Consider the following 22,969-nt stretch of genomic DNA (forward strand, 5'->3'; position numbering starts at 1 on the left):
GTTCTAAGAGTAGCTAACTGTACAGTATGAGAATATTCAATGAAATTTACAGAGATGCAAATAGATTGCTGTCATAAAATATACTTATTACCAATCTTTTCTCTTTTTCTCTCCTTCTTTGAGGATATATCCAAAACTAAATTCATTATCTCTTATACAAAACCTTCTCTTGCTGAATTTCTTTACCCTATGATTGGAACCATCTTACATGCAGTTGCCCCAGTCAGAAATAGGGTTATCACCCATGACGTATCTCCTTCATTCATACTTCCAAATCCAAACAAGTAGACCAAGTTCTGTTCATTTGACATGTTAACATTTCTCTCTATACCCTTCTCTCCATTTCCATTATGTCTTTCCTAGTTCAATGCACTATCAACACTCTCATAGATTATGATAACGGCCTCCCAATTAATTGGTCTCTCTGCCTCAATGACTGTCTCTCTCTACTTTCTTATGCACATTGAAGCTAGTGATATATTGGAAAGGATGTATGATTGTTAAACTCCTCTTCTTTAAACTCTTCATTGGCTCTCTACTGCTCTTGGGATAAAATCCAGTGACTAGATATGCTCCACCTCTCCAGCCTAACACACCACCACTCCCTCTTGTACTGACCTTCTTCAAACATACAGAATCACTTGGAGTGCCCTACATGCCTCAGTCTCTCAATTTCTGGGCCTTTGCACATGTCATTCTCTTTATCTAGAATAATATCCCTGTCCCACCCCACACCTGTACTTGTTTGTTAAAGCTTCTGGCTTCAGAACTGTCACTCATTGTTATTGCCTTAACAACAGCAATACAAATTGTCTGTTAATCTTTACTATTGGGAATATAGTTTCTATTTTTGGCTTGTATTCATAGCAAATTTCTTAGAGCTCTAGCCATTTCAAGCTGCTAGTTTATCTATGCCTGGTTATCATGAAACTATAGCCTTTTTTGCAGACATAGAATGGTTCTCTTATCCTAAGCAAGTAAATTATTTTAAAATAATTTAGCCCTCAAAAAAACCTTTGATTCTTGGAAACATAGTATAGTTTTTCTGAATCTTTGAAGATTGCTGTCTTACCTCCTGAAAGACAGCCAAGTCCAATGCTGCTTAGTCATTAAAGTGTGCCACTTATTTATGTACACCCAGCTAGGTGGACTGCCTCTGAGGTTCTAGTTTCTGAGTTTACAGTACCAAATCTAGAATATTCAAACCATGGGTACTTCCTGTAAGGGCCATGGGAATTTTTTGTTTCATTGTTTTCTAAAGGCCAAACCTTTTAGAAACATCTTGATATAAAGTCATTAAATATGGACAACAAATCTGATTTCTTAAAGGAAATATTTAATCTTTCCAAGTGCTGAGTAGAGTTAATTTTTATCTTCCAAAGAATTAAGAGTGTGTTTAAAAGTCTCACTGCCAGGTGGATTAACTTAGTGCACTTTAAAGGTTTTTGTTTCTTTTGGGTTTTGCTTGTTTCATTTTCTACCTGCTGCATCCCACAGTAAGAAATCCATATATATGAAATAATACTTACCTGTAGAATATGTGATTCACACTGGCATTATTGAATTTTTTTATTTTACCCAAACCTATGCTATGCTATCCTACAATATTCTGACTACAACCTTGCAATTTGAAAGGCATTGGATTATTATTTTTAACAACAAGAAGACAACAAGGCAAGTACATTGTAGTAACTACTTTTTTGTTTGTTTGTTTTAACTTTTTAGAACATTTTTCCAGCCTTTTTTCTTCTCACCTATAGGCGATCTTGGTGGGGCTCAAAACCTTCTCTTTAGAGCCCTGGCTGCTGTGGCTCAATCCACTGATTGAGCATCAGCCTGTGAACCAAGTGTCACTGGTTCGATTCCCAGTCAGGGTACATGACTAAGTTGTACGCCAAATCCCCAGTTGGGGGCGTGTGAGAGGCAACTGCACATTGATGTTTCTCTCCCTCTCTTTCTCCTTTCCCCTCTCTCTAAAAACAGATAAATAAAATAAAATAAAAATAAATAGATAAAATAAAGTAACCTAGTTTAAAAAAAAACACTTCTCTTTAAAATTTTACTTTTGAAAGAAGTGTGGAAGATGGCCTCTTTCTGGTGGGGTTGGCAACCTGTGAGCTGTTGGCAGTCATCTTCATCTTGTTGGAGAAAGCCTGAATGAATCATGAAGCCAAGGTCTGCTGAGGAATGCCAAAAGACAGAAAGATCACTAAGGGCAATGAATGAAGTATTCTGTTTATCTCGCATTTCTAAGATGTGTAAAATGATATTGTTACAGAACCCCTGGGTTACTCCAGTTGAAAACAAACCCACGGGCTCTTTAGTTAGGGGCCCGTTTGCCCGCCGCCAAAATTATAACTCTCAATACCAGAGCTTAGTGAAAAGAAAAAGAATAGTTTATTTAACAGTTATATAGATTTAATTATTTGCGGATTTCTGTTGTTAAGTCTTATGCTCTTTAAAACACCCACAAACACATATCCTTGCCTCCCCCCCTTCCAAACCAGGCTAGTTTTAGGAAAGTCAGAGAAACCGTTTCCCTACTTTCCAAACACAGTTCAGCTTTACCAGCAGCTGCCAATCATTCAATCTGATTGGGGAGGTCCTTTCTGTGCTGTGGTGCCCTCCAGCTCTCAATGCAGAACCACCTGGATTCTCAGCCTCCTTGCAAACTGCCTTCTTCCTCCAAACCGCATGGATCTTCTCTCCTTCTCAAAACCACATGGCGAGAGCCTCTTAAAGCAGCCTGGAGACCCCTTCTCCAAGCCACATGGAGAAGGCCCCTTCACCAAGCCACGTGGAGGGAGGGAGCACACGAGAGCGAGAGAGCGAGAGAGCGAGACCCCGAGAGTGAGCGCGCGAACGAGAGCAAGAGAGAGCTAAAATGTCCGCAACTGCTTATATATCCCTGACTACGTTCTCTGATGCAGTGGGCGTTGCAAACAGTTCTGACCATTCACAGACAGTTACGTAGGCTCTGTGTGCCTTTTCCATACTGTCCCCTGGTTCAAGACTCCTCCCATCTACCTGAGGCTTTGGATGCATTAAAGCCATTTTGCATAAGAAAGACATTGGCCACCAGCCTCAGGCATGTGGAGGCATTCTGAAAGCTGCTTCCTTCTCCCCATCCCCCAGCAGCAAACTCTGAGGATTTTTGGACTCCCCTGTTTCTGTAACAATATAGTTTTATTTTCTTTAAATTGTTTTGCACTGTGCTTTCTCACTTGTCAAATAGAAGAGTCCTGATAATAAGGTAAAGCAGATGGGCACAGAGGGCTTGATATTTGTGATGTGCATGCAAAGATCATATGCCTGTACCCCTACTGGAAATATTAAAGACTACCTTCTGGCTCTTAAATCCATAAAGAAATGGGGTATTTGGTGATTAATGTGGCATGAAATTCTATTTTAAGAGTAGTTTAAGTATTAATTCATCTGTTCTTTCCCCCACTAGTTCTTTTACTCCTTGCCTTTTCCTCCATTCAGTCAGCTTAGCATTCTTTATTTACTTCCTCAGAAAAGGAATGGCACTATAGATATACAAAGTTTTGGCTTTTCGTTTTCAATTGCCTAGGCTCCAGGAAAACACTAAGGAGTTTTAATGAATAAGAAAAAAAGCTTTCTAACTGTAAGGCCAGAAAGAAATCTCTAGGCTGAGGGGAGTAAAGGATGAAGGGGGTATGAGTGCAGAAAGTTAGTAGAGGCTCCAAGAAAGTCACCCAGTTCTGCTCCAGCATCTGTGAGAATCTTTCTTCCAGACTGGTGGTTACACAAAGGGTCTGAGTATTGGGGAAGAAGACTGCCTCTCTGTGTCCCTATGTACCTATTTCACAAACCCTGGGTAGACAACCCCCATTGGGACATACAAAAGCCTCCTGAAATTGAGTGGGAGGCCTGGCTACATTGAAAGATATTATTGAGAATGAAGAACTGAGGATGAAGGAAAGCTTACTGCATGTGAACTTGGGTGAAGCAAATTATTGCCAGCCTGAAACCGCTCCAGAAGCTAGGCAGTAATAAAAAAAATCCAACCTGACTCCCAAGCCTCCCACTCTCAACACATATCACCACCACCATGACCACCATCACCTTTGCACTTGAATATGTACTGAACAGGGATTCAGTTAGTCAGTACTAAACTATTGTATACATTTTTGTATCATAGCTTTTCAACAAAAGTTAATCAATGTTAATTAAGCCCAGTGCTAGGCACTGATAATATAAAGATGACTAATCCAAGATTCCCCACCCTGATGTTACTCACAATGTGTAGCAGTGGGTAGGTGCTGAAATGTAAGATTCCATTAAAAGGGCTGTTGGAATGGGGGGTCTATCTGGGTGGTCTTCCAAGCTTCTTCCATTCTATCAACATGTGACTTTAAAAAAAAATTTTAGTAAAAAACTACCCTGCATTGTCACAAATTTGATTGTGGTTTAGCCATAAACGTTCAACTTGTACAGTTCAATGAAGGAATTTTCCTACAATATTACCCAAGGAGTAAAATTTGGCATTAATTGCAGTTTAAAAAACCCAGAGTAAACAATACGCAAAAGAGCCTCTGATAGATTACGTCCCCAATCTTTATTGATACATTCTGACGGAAGTGCGTGGCACCAGTTCAATCTCCCTCAAATGCTTTCCATGGGGTCTGGCTCATAATCACAGCTTTGCCAATGGCATAGCTTCTTTCAGTACAATTTCCACTCCAGTTCTGTATCAATTCTTTCCTCTTCATAGAAATAGCCTGTCCTTCCTATTTCCTCTATTTCACCCCAAACTCCTTCAATAATTTTCAAAACCCCAGAGCCCGGAAGCCACAACACTCACTCTTGCGCAACCTTTGATTAAGAAGCCACCAAGTGGCAGTATCTGACATCAGAATCTTGATCTCTGCAAGTCGCAAGTCGACTCAACACCATTAAGTGGTGCTTGAAAGAGACTGCTTAAGTACATGGCTTTATGGTGGATTGTACTCCCCCTCCCCCTTCTTCTCTGAACCTTTCTAAGGAAATACATTTGAGCTAAGAGCCTCTTCTAAGGTAGAGAGTATATCTGCAGATTTCACAGAATTAAAAACCAAGCCACTTCCCCGACCCACTCAGGATAGTTAAAATGGAGGCTGCTGCTCTTAAGGAAGTGAACCACCTTCCTAATCCATGAGAGAGAGGGGTTTTTCCAGAAATGAAAAACATATGATTTTGAAGATATTATGTGACATTCCAAAGACACACACTTTTAAGTAGAGCATTCTAACTGGGCGACCCCATTACAGAGTAAGTTAATAACTGAACTGATTAGGTATTAAGAACATGCAAAGCATTTCTCTGAACAATAGCTTTTCTACATCCTTTTCATTCTGTAGACTCAAACAAAGAATTTTGATGGATCATAAACCTTTTATGAACCCATGACCTGGATTTAAAAAAGCTGTAATTACTGCACGCTGACCTTTCATAATAAGCACAGCTCAGCTCTCCTGGCTTCTGGCCCCAAAATGAACTCTAAAGGATAAAATTCAGAAATCAGGAACTACATGTACTAAGAATTATACCAAAGTTTAACATAACCCTGTTACATTTTGGCAATAAATTAACTACTTAGATGCCATATTAGGTAGAACATATTCCTGTTGATTGTCAAGGGTTAGATTAAATTTAAGTGCCATTGTTGATTTATATTTGCTTTATAGCCACAATATAATGGGTGCTTGTCTTTAAAACAACAAAATTAACCTTATTCATGCTCTTCACATATTTGGCTGCAATTTTATCACATTGATATATTCCAAGGCTGGCAACGGAAAATTCTCAGAATTGAAGGACTGGCTGCTGCCCTTAGCAGAGGTCATTTTTCATACTAATGTAGACAATTCACAAGCATTTCTTAGAATCTATGCCAAATAAAGAGATGACTGGAGATGGGAATGTTTTACCTCTGGCCACTGATTAAGGCTCAGTTTCCAGTTTTTAATTTCCTGGATATTTTTTCCAGTATGACTGACACCTAGAAAGTTTTCTCCTCTAATATTTCTGAACTGTAGGGGAGTGGTCTTACTTTATCCCCATAGGATATCATATTAGAATACAATACTCCAACATCAGAGTGAGAAATAGTGTGTGAGTCTTTTTCTTATGTGATCACCTACAAATAGAATCATAATGCTTTCCACAAATGTATTATGTTTATATGTAGGTGCTCCTTAAATTTTCTCAATATTCTGGTGAGTTAATAATAATTATGCCCCTTCCCTACTCAAAATATTCTACCACCTTTCCTCTAACTACAAGGTAATGTCTAAGCATGACATTCAGGGCCATTCAAGGAATAGAAGGAAAAATAAAGGAACAAAGTTGAACAACATTACAATGTTTTATTTGTGGCCAACTCACTTCTAGTTATGGTTCTCCCAGTACATGATTGCATTTTAATTCTATCTCTGTCATTTTCAACTCATGTGACTTTGGAGGACAGCCCAGTGCTTCTAAATATATAAGGAAAATGAGTTTCAGAAATATAATTAATTTCCCCAAGGTGACCTGGATGAAAATGGACCCAGTCTGATTCCAGAGCTGAGCTCCTTTGAGTTCCTGTGAGTCAAGTCACTGATGTTTCCAGTAATTGGGACATAGCAGAAGCTCAATACAAACTCATTGTTATTATACTAAGTCCCTCTCCCACATGGGATCCAGAGCTAACAACTCTGGTAATTGGCACCTTATGTATTTTGAATTAATGGTCAAGGTAATGACTTCCACATCTCTGTTACTGAGCAAAGAGGGGCTTGTTCACATGGCACCATGGTGTATAACCCAACAATTAGTGTTTAGAAAAACAGGTCTTTATTTACAATATTCCAACCTGAAAGGTGCTGGGAGCACTTCTGTTCAGAGTCCTGTTCTCCCATGACACCCAGTATTTCCCTTGCTCCCCAAAAGGCTATAAGCCAAAACCAAGCCCAATAGTTTCCCATTTCTTATCTGTTAGCTCTCTCCTTCAAGATCTGGGATATATTGTCATCAACCTATGTATAATAGTCCAGAGAAGTATGTGCTGTGTTACACTGGATCATGGTGAAGTCCAGGAAAGGCACAAGTCCTTAGAGAGTCCTCTCCACATGTCCCAAGTTCCAAGAGTCCAGATAAAGTCTGGGTCTGCAAGCCAAAGTCTTTGATGGCTTCAGAGTCAGCTGGTGAGACAATCAAAGCAGCAATGTGCCTGCTTTCTTACTAGCCCAGGCCACATGGCTGGATCCTGACTGCGAACTACATAGCTACTTCTCACATGGCTGCTACAACCTGCTGATCCATCATGCTCCTCTAACATGCTCCTTCCATTGTGCTTCTTCTCATTGCGGATGGTGCCCTTCTACATCCTTTCAAATGGCATGGCCCCCTTCCTTGTGGTTCTCTCTTTTCCTTATGGCTCTCTCCTTTCCTTATGTCTCTATCCTTTCTTTATGGTGCTCTCCTTCAGGAAAGGCTTAGCTAACTCCTTGTCATTGATATGCAAAGTATCTTAAAAGCTGTATTATCTCCTTCACCCCACCCCCAAAACCATGGGCTGTGGGGAATTGCAGATGACCCTCCCACCCTGTTACATCTCAAAAGAGGAAAATGAAACTTAGGGAGATTAAATAGCCTGCATGGTTCTAGTGGCAAAGCCAGGCTTCAGAGAGCACAAGTGCTTTGATTCTTAGTCTGGTGTTTTAGCCGTGCCACTCACTAATCATATATTTAAAATTTGTAATTAGGGAAAGATATCATTGAGAATAAAAGAACAAACATTTAACTTCCTAAAAGAAGAGATTTCTTGGAGAAAAATTCATCTTAGTCCTCTACTGATAGGATTGACAAAATATCTATTTTCTTAAAAGTAACCCATTACTGTACTTTTAAAACAGAACCTTAAAGTAAAATCCATCTTTCCCTGTAGATGAGTAAAACAAAATTTAACAGGCAGACTTGAAGGGGCCGGAAGCATATTTATAAGTGGAAAGGAAATCTATTTTTATTGATTCAATCCTTAGGATATCAGAATGAAAGTAAATGTGTGTGCTTATGCATTTTTCTCCCAACCATTTCCCCCCTTTCAGTGACCATCTTACTTGAAAATACAAGGGTGGGAGCAGCTAGAATTTGCAGTAGATTTTTTAGCCCTGATAAGCATAGAATAGAGGAAAGGGACAACCTAAAAAGTCAGATGTAGCCTCAGCCAAAACAAATTTATTTGTTAGGTTTTCTCCCTACTATTCTTTTCAGAAACTCATCTAACACTGAAAGAGAATATAGCCTTAAGTTTGAAAAAAGAAAGGAAAAGAAAAGAAAAAGAATTTTCCCCTCCCTAGTGTTAAGATATCCTATTAAAAGCTTGAGAATAAACCTCTTTCCCTATCAGTGTTTCCCTTTTCTATTAAGCAAATACTTATTTGCCCTCCCTTGTTTCTGATACAGGAGTCCATATGAGCATGGCCCTTTAGTTTGCTGCCTTTTTTGTGTACCAGTATGCTTATGACTTGCTGCTGCTGCTGGGCTGCCAACAGGGGGTGCTCACTGCATATTTGGATGAAGGGAAAAAAAAGATTTGATTTAAAACAACTCAGTTTTATTTTTCTTTACTTTCAATGCAAAACTAAAAACTGTAGTTCTCCTCAAACACAAAGATTTTGCAAATATGTTCAGAATCAGAGGGAGGAAATGCATAGGTCAGTGAAGGGAGCCTGAGGGAGAGACAGTATTGACACATGAATCAGGACCAAAGTTCTGTGGGACTTGGATCCCTGAAAAATTTGGGACATTGATTATCAATTACACCTGAATTCTCTTGGCTACAATGACTGAATTTATTGGATAACTTAACAACTTCTTACTTTGTGTACCCAGAAATAGAATGAGTAGTGACAAAATTTGTTCTAATTTTGCTCTTTCCCCTGTAACTTTTAAGCACATCACTTAACATTCTGCTCTCCATGTAAAGAATGCAAAATGCTGTTATGTGTTCACATGGACAGTTTCTTTTAGGAATAAACTTCATGGAGTGAAAATGGCAATGAAAACAAGGCATTTTGTTGTTTAAAATTTTGAGGACAACCACACATTATAAGATTGAGGAAAAACTGGAGTGGTGTTAGGATTTGAAGTAGTTCTTACCCACTTTAAATTCAGATTCAGTTTGAATGTATAAAGTCCCTAAAAATGCATGTGCCATATTTAAATTTGTCTGATTGTAATATTTAAAAGATTAAGCTTAAACTTGGAAAGATAGTAAAAATAAGTTACTTGAACATCAACAAATGTAGACAGAAACAAGTTATTTTGAATCATTTTCCTCTGAAGACAGAGGTGAAAAAGATCAGAAGAAGCTCTCATTAGAAAAAAATATAGCATGTGGTGGGTCCTATAAAATTTATCAAGATATATTATTAAGAAATGCCAAAAGTCATAGGTATATATTGAGACATTTACAAAAAATTAACATTGCTTTCTTTTTATTAGAGTAGTAAATAAGTTTTCCTACAGGCAAGGGTTCAGAAACAGTGATGGTCTTCATTATTCAACAAAAACCGCAAAGAAAAATGTGCATCTTAGAAACATATTTTGTTTCCTTTTTCTGGAGCCCAAACTTCTAGCTAAAAGATATATTTTGATTAAGATAATATTTTTTCCTAATCAATATTTTTTTACCTCTGGATTATTACTTCCTTGAAGGCTTCTCTGCCTTTCTTTTGTTCTTTCTAAATTAGTCCATGTAGTTTATGAGAAATCATCGGCACTGCCATATGCCGCTGTTTACATTAAATCTTTCCCTTAATATTTACCACTGGGTGGCAAGGCATGTCTCTAGCTTTTATGGTTTGGCATCAAATCTTGAAATGTGTATTTTATACTTAATTGAAATGGGGATAGGAGTGCAGGAGCAGAATTAACCGTTAAAAAAATAACTCTCTTGTTGACCAATATTCACTAGTTTCCAACTTGGTTGACAATATGTCTGAGCTCTTCTTGGTGTGAAACTATACTAGTTGTGGTGTGCTTGCTTTGTACATGTGACTAGAATCATGTACTATTAGATTTGCATCAAATTGTTCTAAAAGTATCCAAATGCTTACCCTGGATTTTTGTACTTATCTCATTGCAGACAGGTGGCAAATAGTTTACAGACTAGCGCTGGTCTTTGGTCACACTTTGCGGAGCCCTAGTCTGGTGTGAGGAGGGAAGGGGAATGGGCACTGCCTTCAATATTGTCAGCCTCCAGTGTCCTTTGTTTTCTCACTCAGTAGCTAAGTGTTCCACCCCCACCTTACCCTAAAACATGTAACACACACAGTGATTTAAGGCCTAAAATTCAGGTTCAATATTATGTGCTGCCTTGACATTTGGTAAAATTCAGATGGCTTTGAATGGCATAACCACTGCAATCTCCCTCCCCAACTCTTTTACTGCAGATAAAGTTCTCTCCCAAATGAAAGAACTAAGCACAGTTTCTGCTCACTTATTTTTTTAATATGCTTTATTGTTTATGCTATTATAGTTGTCCCAATTTCTTTTCCCTTTGTTCCCCTCCACCCAGTGACTCCCTCCCTTCAGTTGTCCCCCACTTAGTCCATGCCCTTTGGTTGTGCATATAGTTCTTCTCAATATCTTCCTGTCTACTCCACTACCTCCTACTATGCTTCTTAATTCCTGTACCATCTCCCCCCTTTTCCCCTCTCCACTGACCTCCCCACAAAATGTTCCCCATACCTATAATTCTTTTCCCACTCTCATTGCCTGCTTAGTCTGCCTTTGTATCAATCCCCTAGCTTCTGTTGTTGGTTGTTGTGATACAGTTTTCATTTTAATGTTCATAGTTTTGACCCTCCTTCTCCAAAACAAGTCCCTTTAACATTTCACATAACAGTGGCTTGGATCTGATGAATTCCTTCAGTTTTATTTTGTCCCGGAAACACTTTCTCTGCCCTTCTATTCTGAATGACAGCTTAACTAGAGAGTATTCATGGTTGCAGATTTTTGCTTTGCATTCCATTGAATATTCCTTGCCAGTCCCTTCTTGCCTGCAGAGTTTCTTTTGAGAAATCAGCTGACAGTCTTATTGGGACCCCTTTGTATGTAATTCTTTTCTTCTCTCTTGCTGCTTTTAAGATTCCCTCTTTATCCTTAATTTTTGACAATTTGGTTATAATGTGTCTTAGTGTGGTTCTCCCTGGATCCAGTTTTTTTGGAACTCTCTGTGCTTTCTGGACCTGTAAGTCTATTTACTTCCCCAAGTTAGGGAAGTTCTGCTTCATTATATTTTCACATAAGTTTTCAATTTCTAGTTCTTCTTCTTCACCTACCAGCAGCCCTATGATTTGGATGTTGGTCTGCTTATAGCTGTCGGATAAGTTTCTGAGCCTCTCCTCATTTTGCTGATTTCTCGTTTCCTCTTTCTGCACTGGTTGACTGTTTGTTCCTTCCCTATATTCCAATTTGTTGATTTGAACCATGGTTTTCTTGCCCTCACCACTAGTTTCATATGTGTTTCTGTTCATTTAAGCAGGACTAGGCTTCATTCCTTTCCTGTCTTGTTTAAGATTTGCTGTTAGGTCTGTAAGCATTTTTACAACCAAAGCTCTGAACTGAGCCTCAGAAAGATTTCCTATCTGCTGAGCCATTAGATTAGATATTTGCTGTCTGGTCAGCTGCATCACCAGGATCTCTATCATGATCTGTGGCATCCTGACTGTTTTTTGTTTACCTTTGCTTCCTGGACAGGGTTGTCACACCTCCTATGCTATAGGGGGCAGAGCCCTGTGCTCTCATCATATCTGGGCATCCTGTCTTACCACACTGTGGTGTTTTCTGCAGGGCCGGGGTCCAAGATGGATTCCTGCCATTCACTGTCCGCTGAGAGACCAGGAGCCTCCTGCTCTGTCCTCATCCCCTCCAGGCCTCACAGTCCAAAAGAATGGAAGTCTGCCTTCCCCGGCTTTGGAATCGCAAGCTGATGGGTTTGGTTTGCAGCCAAGGGTGCTCCCCAGGTGCCTCCGCCTAAGCACAGGGTATCTGTGCTTACTGCTTTCCCACCGATGTCACTGCTGCTGCTGCAAACAGTACAGCTTGAACTCTCCTCCTCAGCTCGGCCCCTCCTACATGTCCAGATGAGCACCACTTCCTTATAACTTCATATGTTGGACTTCCGTTTATTTTCTGGAACTTCTGGTTATTTCTGGTTTTGCAGTAGTTGTATTCCTTCTTAGTTGTGGAGGGAGATGGAGCATGTCAATCTAGGCCTCCATCTTGGCTGGAAGTCTCCTGTCTGCTTACTTCTTACTACTAAGATTCAGTTCCCTGCCAGTGCATGGAATTATTCAAACAAGCCAATCACACACTTCCATGGGAACCAGGGTCAGGCACCCAATCCTCTTGATACTGCAAAGACTGCCTTTCACAGACCCTGGTTGTTTACTGTGTTCCTGAACACAAACCCCATGAGGTCCTGTGTGGTGTGCATGGTATTCTCGCTGGATTGTGAGTATATATAAATAATAAACTGCTGTTGATATCACCTGCCCAGTATTGGTGTCATGTGTTCATCTATGCCTCTAATCCTAGGGTTGGGGATACCTCCCTCATCAATATAGTAAATAGAATGCAGTTAAAACACACACGTGTGTGTAAACACACATGCATACATACATGCCCATACATACAGAGCTCTTGAGCAGGAAGAGGTTTATCCTAAGCCTAAATTCTTAGGACAGTGCCTTAAATTAGAGTCTTGTGCTCTAGATCAGAGTTTGCATTTTTAAATTGGGGAGGGGGCGGATTAAGAAGAGGAACATGAGGATCTCCAGCTTTGGAATCTGAAGATTTAAGAGGAAAATGGACAGTATCAAAAATGCCCTGATACATCATTCATTAGCTTTTTAAAAATGTTCATTTTTTCCCATTCCTTTGACAGAATCATTGTGTTGTACAGTGTGATATTGGATGTGAGTCTTTTTATAAAACATTGTATGTATATTTTTAAAGGGGGAGAATCTTAACATGATGGCTACCCTAGAGATGCAGATTTATTCTGCCCTGTTTTCCCACTGAAGTATCCATAAAATCAAATAAAGACATGTAGCATTGCAACTGCACAGCACTCAAAGAATAGCTAGTGTCTTGATAGGAGCACAGTCTATGACACTTTTGGTGAGAGGAGACAGACAATATTTCCTTGTTCCTTTTATTCTCTCCACCTTCATTAGTTCTCTATATATCCAATTAAAAAAATTTAATTGTGGCAATATTTAACAGAAGTGTACCATCTTTGTCATTTTAAAAATATAGTTGAGTAGGGTTAGGTACATTCACATTGCTATTCAACCAATCTCCACAACACTTCATCTTGCAAAATTGAACATCTATACGCATAAAACAACAACCCCTCTTTCCTCCCTCCTCCATATTCACTGGCAAACACCATTCTACTTTCTGTCTCTATGATTTTTATTACTCCAGATATCTCATATAAGAGCAAAAATACATTATTATTGTGTGTGTGACTGGCACATTTCACATACATGTAAAAATGGTTCAAATTTCTTTCCTTTTAAAGGCTGAAAAATATTCCATTGTATGTATATACCATTTTGTTTACCCATTCCTCTGTCAGTGGACACTTGTGTTGTTTCCACCTTTTTGTTATTGTAAGTAATGCTGCTATTAACATGGCAGTACAAATACCTTTTTAAGATCTTACTTTCAAATTCCAGTCAAGATAGAGGTGTAGTAGCCACACTATGCCTCTTTTGTGCAATCACAAAAAAGAATTACAACTAAATCTCAAAACAAATAATACCCAGAACTGTCAGAAAATCGAACTTTATGCAAGTATGACACTAAGAATTTAAAGAAGCCACATTCATCCAGACGAGTAGGAGGACTGGAGACATGAGATGGGGCAGAGAGGCAAGGAGACATATTGTGGTGTTGTGTGGAGAGGCAGCAACAGAACAGGTACAGGTGGTCCCATATTCATGTGTGATAGGTAAAAATCAGGTTGAATACCTTGGGAGTGAGCTATCCCAGCCCCAGGCCAGACTGCACAGCCCAGATTTCCAGTGCTAAGAAGATAAATCCCCATAACATCTTGCTGTAAAAAGCAATGAGGGTTTGGACAGCAGAAGAAATTGCCAGATCAGGAAACTTCACTTAAAGAGATCGCATGGTCTTTAAAAAGTACACAAATACACCCACTCTGGGATTCAACATCAGGGCAACAGCTGGAAGGGTGCCAGTCACATATGGGAAGGGGGGGTGAAGTGAATGGAAGTAGGGTGAGTGTTGGGCAAACCCTCAGAAGGTGGGCAGCAGCACAGCCCCCTCTCTGAGCCCTAACCACACACAGAGCCACAAAGCAGTGAAGTAAGTTGTCCCACCCCGGTGATTACCTAAGGCTCTATCCCACACAATTTATAGGTGTGTTTCACAGGGAGTCAAAGCAGCTCTACCTAGTACACAAAACAAACACAGGGAGGCTGCCAAATTGAGGAAACAAAAAATATGGCCCAATTGAAAGAAAAGAAGAAATCCCCAGAAAGAGAACTAAACCAAATTGGGAGAGCCAACTTATCAGATGCAGAATTCAAAACACTGGCGATCAAGAGGCTCAAAGAATTCACTGAGTAAGGCAACTACATAAAGGAAGAAATGAAAATTACAATAAGTGAAATAAAGAAAAATATACATGGAACCAACAGTGAGGGGAAGGAAGCTGGTACTGAAATCAATAATTTGGAACATAAGGAAAAAATAAACATTCAACCAGAACAAAAGAAGAAACAAGAATTCAAGAAAACAAGAATAGTATAAGAAGACTGAGATATCTCCAAATGTGTCAACATCTGAATCATAGGAATGCCAGAAGGAAAAGAGGAACAGCAAGTAACTGAAATTTTATTTTAAAAAATAATGAAAGAAAACGTCCCTAATTTGGCAAAGGGAAGAGGCATACAAGTCCAGGAATCACAGAGACTTCCAAACAAATTGGACCCAAAGAGAATCACACCAAGACACATCATAATTAAAATGCCACCAGCTAAAGATAAAGCATTTACTTTTTACTTTTCCCTTTTTTAAGTATATTTTATTGATCATGCTATTACAGTTGTCCCAATTTTTCCCCTTTGCCACCTTCTGCCCTCTATCTCCCTTTCTTCCAGCAATACCCCCTCTCGAAGTTCATGTCCATGGGTCATGCATATAAGTTTTTTGACTTCTCCATTTCCTATACTATTCTTAACATCCCCTTGTCTATTTTGTTCCTACCAATTATACTTCTTAATTCCTGCACCTTTTTCCCCATTTTCCCCTTCCCTCACCCAGCTGATTACCCTCTACATGATCTCCATATCTATGGTTCTGTTCCTGTTCTAGTTGTTTGCTTAGTTTGTTTTGTTTTTTATAGATTCATTTGTTGATAGTTATGAATTTGTTGTCATTTTACTGTTCATAGTTTTGATTGTCTTCCTTTTCTTAAATGTGTCCCTTTAACATTTGATATAATAAGGACTTGGTGATGATAAATGCCTTTAGCTTTACGTTGTCTGGGAAGCTCTTTATCTGCCCTTCAATTCTAAACGACAGCTTTGCTGGATACATTAATCTTAGTTGTAGGCCCTTGCTTTTCATCATTTTGAGTATTTCCTGTTAGTACCTCCTTGCCTGCAAAATTTCTTTTGAGAAATCAGCTGACAGTCTTATGGGAACTCTTTTGTAGGTAACTCTCTTCTCTCTTGTTCTTTTAAGATTCTCTCTTTATTTTTAACCTTTAGCATTTTAATTATGACTTGTCTTGGTGTAGTCCTCTTTGGGTCTAGCTTGTTTGGGACTCTTTGTGCTTCCTGGACTTGTATGTCTATTTCCTTTGCCAAATTAGGGAAGCTTTACTTCATTCTTTCAACTGAGTTTTCAATTTCTTGTTCTTCTTCTCCTTCTGGCACCCATATGATTCATATGTTGGCCCATTTAAAGTTGTCCTAGAGGTTCCTAAGCCTCTCCTCATTTTTTTCAATTCTTGTTTCCTCACTCTGTACTGATTGACTGTTTATTTCTTCCTTATGTCCCAAATCATTGATTTTAACTCTGGCTTTCTTCCCTTCACCATTGGTTTCATGTGGATTTTTCTTTATTTCACGTATCATAACCTTCACTTCTGCCCTTATTCATTTCTTATACTCAATCATGTGTGTCAAGTCTGTAAGCACCGTTTTCACCAGTGTTTTGAGCTCTGTGTCTGCTATTTTGGCTATCTCCTCTTTGCTTAGTTCTTCCACTGGAACCTTGATATGCTCCCTCTTTTGGGCCATACTTCTCTGTCTTCTCAACTTGACAGCCTTCTGTGTTTTCTTCGGTGTCTTAAGTAGAGGTATTGCACTGTTACTCTGTAAGGGGCGGAGCCTTAGGTATTTGTCAGTTCGGGGCAACCCTTTCACAACCCTGTGGTGCTGTATGTGGGGGAGGGGTCAGAGAGGGAACAAAACAGCTTGCTCAGTACTCACCCATTTTCTCGTCACTTCATTCACTTCCCTTATGCAACTGGCACCCCTCTAGCTAGTGCCCTTGTGATGGTTCCCAGAGTGGGTGGGTTCTAGGACCAGGGGATCTCTAAATAGACTCCTATGAGAAATGGGAAGTTTCTTCTGCTGCCCCAGCCCCCACTGGTTTTCACAGTCAGAAGCAATGCAGCTTTATTTTCCCAGCTCTAGAATCATAAGCTACATGGTCTGGCCTGGGACTGGGATCACTTCCCAGGTCTTCCTCCTGGCTTTTATATTGTGTGACTGCTCTTTCTGATGGCCGGCCACCACCACTGCCTTGTTGCCACCACCACTGCCACAGCCGTCACACTGCGTCTTCTCTGCCATGGTTCTGCCCCTCCTACCTGTCTGGATGAGTATTGCTTCTTTATATCTTTGTTTGTTGGACTTTCATACAGTTCAATTTTCTGGTCATTCTGGTTGTTTTTTGTTTTGAGTTAGATATAATCCTTCTTATGGTTGTGGAAGGAGGCAAAGCATTTCTACCTATACCTCCATCTTGGCCGGAAGTCAAAAAGTTGATTAAAGAGAAAATTTTTAAAGCAGCAAGAGAAGAGAGGGATCTACAAAGAAGTTCCCATAAAACTATCAGCAGATTTCTCAAAAGAAATGTGGCAAGCAAGAAGGGACTGGCAAGAAGTAGTCAAATTGATGAAATGCAAGGGCCTACAACACAGGTTACTCTATCCAGTAAAGCTATCATTTAGAATTGAAGGGCAGATAAAGAGCTTCCCAGAAAAAGTAAAGTTAAAGGAGTTTATCATTACCAAGCCACTATTACATGAAATGTTAAAGGGATTTTCAAGAAAAAGAAGATCAAAACTATGAACATTAAAAAGGCAACAAATTCACAACTGTCAACAACAGAATCTAAAAAAACAAAGCAAACAACCATAACAGAAACAGAATCATAAGTATGGGGATCATTTGGACGGTTATCAGCTGGGAGAGGGAAGGGGGCAAATGGGGGATAAGGTACAGGGATTAAGAAGCATAATTGGTAGGAACAAAATAGACAGGGGGATGTTAAGAATAGTGCAGGAATCGGAGAAGCCAAAGAACTTATTGCACAACCCATGGACATGAACAAAGAGGGGAGGGATGCAGGAGGGAAAAGGAGTGCTGGACAGAGGAGGGGGGACAATGGGGAAAAATTGGAACAACTGTAATTATGTAATCAATAAAATACTCTTTAAAAAATATCCAATTCATTGTCCTTTCTATAAGACATCTCCTGCCCTGGCTAGTGTGGCTCAATGGATTCAGTGCTGGCCTGCAAACTGGAATGTCACCAATTCAATTCCCAGTTGGGGCACATGCCTGGGTTTTGGGCCGGGTCTCCAGTGGGTGGCATGGGAGAAGCAACATATCAAATCTCTCACACATCAATGTTTCTATCCCTCTCTCTCTCCCTCCTTTCCCCTCTCTAAAAATAAGTAAAATCTTACAAAAAAACAAATAAGAATTTTTACAAAAAGACATCTTCTTATCTTTGTTCCACCCCACACTGATCTCTATTATCTTATTTCACTATTTTTCCTTTTGTATCTGCAATTTCAGGCCAAAGTAGTACTGAATGAAGTTGTGAAGAAGTTTCCCAACTAAAATTAAGATTCCTCATGAGTAAGGATATAATTTGGGTGCTTCTTTGAGTAATCCACAAATCTTAAAGTAATGTTTTCATGATAATGAGCATTAAAAAATGTGATGAACAGAATAATTTAGATGTTCATATATGAAGAAAAAGATAACTTATAACAGACAATCCTTCAGAGAGCCCCTCAAGATTTGTAGGTAATATCACCATATTTATCACAAGAATGCACAAAGTAAAGCAGGTAATTTGTGAAGTGTCTTGTAATGAATCTATTGCTTCCTTGACAATGAAGGGTGTTATTTACATGCTGTTGGTACCAAGGCTAGGAAATGCCAAAACGTGCTAAACTGAAGCATATCCCTTGACTTCACATAAAATGTAACGGTAACAAAAGAAAGAAACAAAATAGGCACAGATTTCTAAGATTCAACAGTAACAAAATTTAAGGTAAAACTTTTCTAAAGAAAGCCATAATTACAAGACTATTAGAACTCGTCAATGAACAAGGAACCTTGGCCATCAGCTTTGTGCTTTATTATCAATACCATCCTTATTGTAGAGAAAAGTGAGACAAAACAGCATAACCTTGTGGTTAAACATTTGATTTGTTGATTCAACTACTTAATACTCATGCTCGCTAGGTGAATTTTGTGCATGTGTGTGTGTGTGTGTGTATGTGTTTGTGTGGCAAAAACATTTTTACTATAAGCAGTGAGGCCCTCTCCCAGGCAACCCACAGTGGCACTGTCCTGGGGTGAGGGGAAAAGGCAGGCAGCTCACCTTCTTCTAGCCCTGGCCCCCTTCCCCTGATGACAGCTCACTGAGACTGCACTCCTCCTGGAATTGAAGGAGGGTATCTTGCAGGTTCACTCCCTTCACGAACTTCCTCAGAATCTGGTCTTCAGCCTGCCCATTGGCAACTATCTTTAAGGTTTTATCCCAATTCTTCTAGCTTTGTAGCTCCTGATTCAGCTGCAAATGTTTCTCCTCTAGGCTCAGCTCCTGGATCATGATCATGAGCTCACTCACCCTCCTCAGCCACTATGCTGTTTTTCTTCTGAATGAGGTGTAGCAGCTATTCTAGCCATAGTGTCTTTTGCAACTCTGCGGAACTACTCTGGTTCCTCAAGGCCAGCTCCAAATTCATTCCCTCAGCAACCAACTCCTCAGGGCAGCCTCAACCTCATTTCATTGCTGCTGGGTGGCCTGGCCCTGCAGACTCTCTTGACCTCCTCCTTAGCATGGCACAGCAGAGTCCGCTGCTACATTGGGTGCTTGTTCATGGTCCCTGAGTTCTTGGTGAAGGGTGAAACAGCAGAGGCTATTTCATACCTGTGTCCAAAGCCACATCTTTTACTTCCTCCTCTTCCTCTTCACTGAAGGAAGGAATCCCTTCTTCCTCTTTCTCCATGGCCTTAGGAACTTGAGGGCTCTGGGTTGGCACTCCCCAACCCACAAAGCTGCCCGCCATGACCTGGTAGACCAAAGCAAGAATGGCTGCAAGGGGCTTGGGTAGAGGTTCCATTTCCGAGTTGGGGGACAGATTAAGGGAAGACAGCCACTGGCATTCTGGGCTGGAGAAGTGGATCAGCCAATGGGTGATCTGAGTGGAACTTGTGACAAGACTGGCCCCCTCCTGGGGGGCCTGACTCTCAGGGCCTTTGGTTATTGCCATCTTCTTTGTGGCCTAGCTGAGATGCTGGAGGCAGTATAAATGTCCATCTTCAGGGTGCTGTCCATAGCTGCCTGGCCACAATATGGCCTCACATGCATGGCTGCAGAAGCAGCTCAGGTAGTAGAAATAGCCATCAGCACATAGGCATTCCAGGATAGAGAGGTGTTCCCCAAAAGTTCATAAAGGTCCTTGCTACTAGCCTCCTGGTGTGATGGGGGTGTCAGGGTTACACCAGACTGTGGGACAGGGGTCTCAGCCTCTACCTGCAGGTGTTGCTTCTTGTCACCTGCATTCTTTGCATTTTCCTGGGCCTGGGTCCATGGCAGTGTCCTCTGCAGTTTTCCAAGGAATAGTTCAGAATTGGAGGTCCCTGAAGAGCATTGGCTGACAGGGCATGCTCTTGGAAGCACTGTGAAAGTGGCTGAGGTACACAATGAGGCCCCATGGGTCACTTTCTGACACCACTGCCTCTGCAGACAACATGGGTGTGATGTCCAGTTCATGCTCTGCCATCTTCAGTGCACAACCAGTTGCTTCCAGAGCTCCCACCCTTTGCAATGCTGAGGGTTCCAGCAGGCCAGGTCACAGCTGGTTCATCAAAGTACCCAGAGCCAGCCCATCAGCACAGGAGGAAGAAAAGTTGGTGACATAGACATGAGGGTACCCAGACATCTGCTTCCAGCACCAGCATAGCAGTTCCTCCCATGTGCCCATCAACCCAGTGTCAGGCTTTCCTGAAGCAGTCTTGTTACTCTTCCTCCACATGAACTCCTTGGCCATCACGTCATACAAGTCTCATGCCTTATTAGGGGACATAGCCCAGAGGTTCAGGTTGGGGAAGCAGGTGGCTAGGTCCAGCCCATACTGAGCCATGTGGTGCATGTTTTCTGGGAATGTCTGTGACAGAAGCTGATACAAGCTCTCACACTCTGCCAACACTTCTAGAAGCCCAGTGCCTTCTGCCCACTGTCTCACCATGTAGGTGTCATTAAAGGTTGCCAATAAACCTGAGGCCACTCCCACGCCCAGGGGTCAGAAGGGCTCCACCAGGCAGTTCCACACCAGCCCCAGCAGCAGGCGAATGCTACGCTTCTGCCCACAAGCAGAGGTATCTGCCAACATCATGCTTGTGAAGTCAAAAGCAGAGACATCAGGTCACCCATGAGCATCTTGTGCAAACTCCAGCCTCCCAAGCTTGCCATGGGTGGTGAAGTCAGCAACTGCATGGGCAAAGAGCCTCAGGCTCCACATTGGCATTGCCCAGAAGCCAGTCGGTCTCTCGCCAGTCCTGAAATAGCACCCTCAGATGCAGCAGGCACTGCTTCTTGACTGTCATCACAAATTAGTGTGTCATTCTTGTAGTATACATGTTTTCCAGATCAATGCCTGTGACTCTGAGCAGGCTCTGGAAGAAGCTCTTTTTATAGATCCTGGCCACACTGATGACCTTGGGCACCTCTGTTTCTTCCATGGTGCACCTGTTCATGCAGTTGGCCATAATGCCATTAGCAAGTTTGCTGCACATTTCTCATGCCATAGAGCCTTCAGGGACAAACTTATCTTGAGCAGCAGAGATGAGGACATCAAATTCATAGTTGGCCAAGGGGATTGGGTTGGAGCTGGGCACACCAGCCACTCCTTTTTGGGGGGGAGGGGCTGGAGGCCCGTGAAAGTGACACTCCAGTGAATTTCTACCCCTAGCAGTAATGCCACTTTGAACAAAAGCAGCTGAAGCTGTGGGATGCTGATGCTGTCCAGGGTGCTTGTCAGAAGTGTCCATAGAACTTCTTGACACCAACTTCCCGAAGGTCATGGGTGGTGAAGGGCCAGAGATGGTGCACGTTGTAGCAAGAGAACTTGGTTTGCTTTTCCACCAGTACCACATGGGTCACCAGCAGCAACCAGATCCACAGCAGACTGCTGATCACAAGGTCCAGAACCAAGTACAAGCACTCATGTTGGTGCAGGGACAGCCATGCTAGTAGGCAGGTTGGCCTCCTCACTTGTCCAGCTGGGCCCACAAACTTGGCCTTGATCTTGTGTTACTAAAGCAGCCCCCCTCCAGGCTCCAGCTCCAGGATCCAGCATAACCTGTGGAAACTGCTCAGCACATTCTAACACAGCTGAGCCTACAAGAAACTCTCAAAGTGGGCATGTGCTGGGTTGGTGGAGGTGGGTGAGACCATGGAGGCCCCTGGGTATCTCAGGGAAGGGAACAGTTGGGCAGAGGCATGTGGCTAAATCTGGACCTCAAAGTCTGGAGAGGCACTGAGTGGGATGGGAGCAGGGGAAGACAGGCTGGAGTACCAGGAAGGGTTTTGGAGCACCCCTGTTAGCATTTCCCCAGAAGTACACCCCAACCCCACAACCTCGCCCCACGGTAGTCAGAAGTGCACTAGGTAACTTTTAAATTTTGACTTGTCTTCTCATTAAGGTCTTTTATAAAACTTTTCTTGGTTATGTTGATGCCAGAATTTTGGTCCAAATCATTATGAATCAACAAACTGGTGGTTCTTGTGCTTATTTCATTTTTCAAATACTTCCATTTTTAACAGTTTCCCAGGCCTGATCACTCCTATATGCTAATAACAGCTTCTAATTTAAGTACTATTTTGTGAGGCCCTATCCTAATCTAGTCAACCTGTCTTATTTCATCTCTATCATGTCTATATTTGAACTTCTACATGACATACCAATGTGACTGATTGAACAAATATAATCCTTTTTCCTTTTCATTCTTAACTCCCCAGTAGTTTAGTTAGAGTTATGGTGTGTCTTAGTTACTCATTCATTTATCATTTATTAGGAATGTGCAACATGTCCATCCTTATGTAATGTGCTGTGGGAACAAATACTGACCCTGCCACAGTGGGTTTTGAACCCATCTGAATCATGTGCAACTATTAGGTTTGTTTAAATAGGTACTGGTAGCCACTAATGTCAATTCTCTGATAGTTAGCTAATCCTCCACAATCTGTTATTAAAGAGTGAGGTTTCAGGACAAGTTCTACCACCCATACAAACATTTGTTAAATAAACATGTTTAGCAAGCTAGTTCATAAAAACTGTTATGTACAGTAACTCATTCTGTCAGTTCCACAGAGAACTAGCTCTCTGTTCTTGGGCTGATCT

At 41.1% G+C, this 22,969-nt stretch overlaps 1 pseudogene; it reads right to left on the bottom strand.

Annotated features, from left to right (window-relative positions):
• Positions 1-18,948: 18,948 nt before the first annotated feature.
• LOC150001813 (F-actin-monooxygenase MICAL1 pseudogene) lies at positions 18,949-22,023 on the bottom strand (annotated as a pseudogene).
• Between the last annotated feature and the right edge of the window lie 946 nt (positions 22,024-22,969).

This window comes from Furipterus horrens, unplaced genomic scaffold (genome assembly GCF_987537825.1).
Source record: "Furipterus horrens unplaced genomic scaffold, mFurHor1.1.pri manual_scaffold_9, whole genome shotgun sequence".
Lineage (NCBI taxonomy): Eukaryota > Metazoa > Chordata > Mammalia > Chiroptera > Furipteridae > Furipterus > Furipterus horrens.